Raw genomic sequence first — 5,130 nt, forward strand, 5'->3', positions numbered from 1 at the left:
CAAAGGACCAGGTTCAATTCCCAGCACCCACATGGTAGCTCACAATTGTCTGTAACTCCAAGATCTGACACCTTCATACAGACATACATACAGGCAAAACACCAATGCACATAAAATAAGAATAAATAAAAAGCCAGGTGGTGCCGGGCAGTGGTGGCACATGCCTTTAATCTCAGCACTCAGGAGGCAGAGGTAGGAGGATCTCTGTGAGTTTGAGGCAAGCCTGATCAACAAGAGCTAGTTCCAGGACAACCTCCAAAGCCACAGAGAAACCCTGTCTCAGAAACAAAACAAAACAAGCCAGGTGGTGATGGTACACTCATTTTTTTTTTTTTTTTTTTTTTTTTGGTTTTTCGAGACAGGGTTTCTCTGTGGCTTTGGAGGCTGTCTTGGAACTCGATTGGTAGTCCAGGCTGGTCTCGAATTTACAGAGATCAGCCTGCCTCTACCTCCTGAGTGCTGGGATTAAAGGCGTGCGCCGCCAACGCCCTGCTGGTACACTCCTTTAATTCCAGCACTCAGGAGGCAGAGGCAAGTGGATCTCTGTGAGTTGGAAGCCAGTCTGGTCTACAGAGGACAGCCAGGCTACACAGAGAAACCTGTCTTGAAAAAATTGTTTTTTCTTTTGTGGGGCCTGGAAAGTTAAAAGCACGGCTTCTCTTGCAGAAGGTTTAAATTCCATTCCCAGCACCCATGTGGCAGTTCACAATTGTCTGTAACTCCAGTCCCAGGGATCCAGTGACCTTTCAGGCACAAGGCATATATATGTATGGTATACTGACATACATGCAGTCAAGATACCCGTACACATTAAATAAATAAATGTATTTACTTTTTAAAGAGTTTTATTTCTAATTGTGTGTGTGTGTGTGTGTGTGTGTGTGTGCAGGGAGGGCTATGTGCACCTGAGTGCAGGTGTCTGTGGGGACCAGAGGGTTTGGATACCCCTGAAGCTGGAGTCACAGGCAATTATGAGCTGTCTGACATAAGTTCTGGGAATCAAACTCAGCTCCTCCATAGGAACTCATGACTACTGTGCCATCACTCCAGCACCCAATTTTTCATATTTTGCTTGGCACATAATCACTGCACATTTGTTGGGTTTAGTGTGCTATTTTTGTTTGTTTTGTTTTGAGGCAGGGTCTCACTGTGTAGCCCTGGTTGGCCTGGAGCTTACTCCGTAGACCAGGCTGGCCTTGAACTCATAGAGATCCACCAGCCTCTGCCTCTCAAGTGCTGGGATTAAAGGCGTGCGCCACTTGTGTTTTTGAGACAGGGTTTCACTGTGTAGCCCTGGCTGTCCTGGAACTCACTCTGGAGACCAGGCTGGCCTCAGACTCACAGGGATCCACCTGCCTCTCCCGCCTGAGTGCTGTTTTTTCTCAATACCTGTAGCAATGTCCTAACAGTATGCAGGTGCCTGGTGACTCAACATGATGGCTTAGACCTTGGCATTAGATTAGAGTCTACTGCCTTCATGTTCCTGCTCTGTGGCCATGTTTGCATGCCATTCTTTATCAAAAGGACCATAAAGCTGGTCTCAGGAAGAGGTGATATCGTGGGAAGGAATGGGGGTTGCTTCCAGGATCAGACTGAAGGACCTGTGGTTGGTAGTTTGTAAGGCACCCAACAGGTGTCTGTGTTACCTTCTAGATCTCTCTAAGATCATTCTGTTGTGTCCCGGGGTATACGGTTTGGGGACTTCAGACCTTAAGGGCCTCCGAGGACATAGTAAGTGTTCAAAAAACATCTGTGAATACTCGAGGTTCAAACACCAAGAAACCTTCCCTTTGACCCAGCAAAGGGGGATCAGGTCAGCCGATCTCGGAGTTGCCTGGATTTTAACTCACCTTCCTATGGATCTGCACCTGCCTGTGAGAGCAGATGACAAGAACGAAGTTCCGCTTGTCCCCTGCCACCCATGGATGCTGACGCGCAGCTAAAGTGTTTCCTGAGTGGAGTCCAGTCCCTGCGTTCTGAGCGCTTCTGCAGTGTCTCACAACGGTTGCAGACCCAGGGACCTCCAACAGGAAAGAGAACTGCGGTGTGGCCTGGCTCTTGAAAAACGTTTATTATTGTTGTTGTTGTTTTTCGAGACAGGGTTTCTCTGTGAAGACCTAGTTGCACTGGAACTCACTCTGTAGACCAGGCTGGCCTTGAACTCACAGAGACCCACCTGCCTCTGCCTCCGGAGTGCTGAGATGAAAAACGTTTTTTATTGAGATGAAAAACGTTTTTTTTTATTACTGTGCGTTATGGGGTGAGCATGTAGAGGCCAAAGGACAACTTGTGAGTGTTAGCTCTCTCCTTCCATCATGTTTTTCCCGGGTTTCCTGAAGGTGTGTTTTCAATCTAATCAGACATAAACTCTGGGAGAACCGTACCAACCGGCTTTCCTTCACTCCCCATACCCAGCTCTGGCCTGGACACAGACAAACTTAGACCAGGAAAAGCAGAAGGTGGCGAGCAGGGCCTGTGTCCTTCCGCGCTGGTGCAATACCCTTCTTCAGCAGCAGAGGGGGGCTCGACTTCCACGCTCCAACGCTTCCGGCCATTCGTTAGCCTAAGAATTCCCAGTCGGATTCACACACCTTTTCCTGGATCAGACACCCACTCCCCTCACCCCCCTATACCACTCCCACTCCCTCGCCTGCTTCTGTCCAAATGCCAGAGAATTTCTTGTCTGAACAAACACTCCAGGTAGTCTTGCCAGGATCCCACCTGCTTTCCCGCTGTCTAGGTGCTTTTAGGAGAATCTGGTTCCCACAAGCAAAAGCCCAAGGACATCTATGATACAAGATGCCAATTAAAGTGAGCAAAGAAGTGAAGCGCGGGCTGGGAAGATGGCTATGAGGGTAAAGGGCTTACTGATGCAAGCATTGGGGCCGGGAGGGCATGAGTTCGGATCCCTAGAGCTCAGGCAAGCAAACACCTGGGTGTGGCTTTGCGTAAATCTGAAGCCACAGAGCTGGGAGGCAGAGAAGGATCCCAGAGCTCACAGACCAGGTAGTCTAGCAGAAAAGTTCAGCGAGAGACCCTGCCTCAGAAAATAGTGGAAACCATGATAGAGGCAGACAGCCACCACCTACGTCTGGCCTCTTCATGCACCTGGGCAGACAACTGCAAATCCTACAGATCCAGTGGCCACTCTGAACCTCAGTTCCCTTGTCTGTACAAGAGGGATAGAGGTTGTTGCAGAGTTTCTCTGACTTGTAATCCAGAGTGGTGCCTAGCAGAAGACAGAAACTTCCAGAGCCAGGCAGACGTGAAGGCCTGGCATCAAGGCTGCCCACTGCACGAAACTTCCTGCCAATATCAAACGCCTACGGGAGATGGGACACAGGAACTGGTGTCTAGTCTCCTCCACTCACTACCGGGGCTGAGCCTTTGGCTCCTGCCATGCGTGAAGCTTTTCTGCCTCAGGACTTTGACCCATCAGGTCTGTCATTTGGAGCCACCCTCCAAATGCCCCCGCCCATCCTTAGCTTCCACTACTGGCAGAACATGTGTGCCCGCCCCCATCCCCCATCCATAGGTTGAAACCTAATTCCCAATGTAGTGAAGTAAGAGGTGAGGCCCATATGGTGCAGTTAGTGGCCTTACCAAAAAAAAAAAAAATTTGAAAGACCGAAGGGAGCTTGTGAAGAGACATGAGGAAGGGCACCAACAGCACTGGAGAGAGGGCTCATTCGTTAGGGGGCCAGTGAGTTCATGGCTGCCACTCCAGCCCCAGTCAACTCAGAAAGTAACAATAATGTATATCATCGGGTGTTCCGTCCGGCTGTGTAGAGCAGAATACTCCGTCGCGGTGGTATCCCAAATATGGCTAGTTCCTTTCAGAAGTGGCACCAAAGCCCCCACAGTGTCACTAGTTCCCTTTTACCCTACTGTCTTCAAGGGGTGACCCGGCTCTAGATCCCACGAGACCTGTGGGGCTGCCACCTGCCAAGAGTCTGATTTCACTCATTTGCATTTTCTTCCACTCTGCTCAGGATACATAGTAAGCCAGGTACAATGATAGACAGACAGACAGACAGACAGGCAGGCAGATGCCTATAATCCCAGCTACTCAGGAGGCTGAGGCAGGGGGATTACAAGTTGGAGGCAAATGTTGCAGTAATTTCCGTGGTAGCCTGGGCTATGTGATCGAGAACTTGTCTGAAAAAGTGGGGAGGGGGGCAAAGTAGGGGGTGTAGGTCTTGAAACGACCGAAAAGAAGTTCAAGTTGTGAGTAGTGGGGGGATTTTAGTCTGAATCAGAAACCTCAGCCTTCAGGCTGAGGATGTAGCTCCGTTGGGATGCTCAGAGCCCAGGGTTTGATCCCCAGAAGGCCATGAAGTTGGCACGGCTGGCTGCCTGTGGACCCAGCACTCAGGTGGGGGAGGCAGGAAGATCACCATTTACTGAGGTCGTCCTTGGGCCTCATGCACACAACCCTGTTTCTTTTCTTTTCTTTTCTTTTTTTTCCAGACAGGGTTTCTCTATATTGTTTTGGAGGCTGTCCTGGAACTCACTCTGTAGACCAGGCTGGTCTGGAACTCACAGAGATCCGCCTGCCTCTGCCTCCCAAGTGCTGGGATTAAAGGCGTGCGCCACCAACCCCCACACAACCCTGTTTCTAAAACCAAAAGAATTCTTTGGGATAAATTCATTTTTTTTTTCTTTTTCTTTTTTGAGGCAAGGTTTTGCTATGCAGCCCTAGCAATCCCCCTGCCTCAGCCTCCCCAGTGCTTTGACATAATCCTGCATTCTCTCATAGTCTCATAGTCTGTTGGTCTTGAACTCAAAGTTTCCTCAGAATCATAAACAAAAACATTCCCACTGTGAGATGTGGCCCTTACTTTTCTGGTACTGTGACAAAAGACCCAGGCCACTTACAGAAGAAATAGCTGATTTGGGGCTTGAGATTCCAGAGTTGGCGATGGTGGAGTGGAGGGAGCTGGCAGCGAGACAAGGTGCTAACTGGGAATGGACTTTTCAAACCTCAGTGTCTGCCCCCCAGTGCCACACTTCCTTCAGCAAGGCCACAACATCTAATCCTCCCCAAACCGCCACAAAGTGTCCCAAGACCCCAGACTTATCAGGGACGTCTCAAAGCAGAACATCAAGTGACCCTGAAAATACGGCTCC

Source organism: Mesocricetus auratus, unplaced genomic scaffold (genome assembly GCF_017639785.1).
Source record: "Mesocricetus auratus isolate SY011 unplaced genomic scaffold, BCM_Maur_2.0 Super-Scaffold_100025, whole genome shotgun sequence".
NCBI classification, from domain to species: domain Eukaryota; kingdom Metazoa; phylum Chordata; class Mammalia; order Rodentia; family Cricetidae; genus Mesocricetus; species Mesocricetus auratus.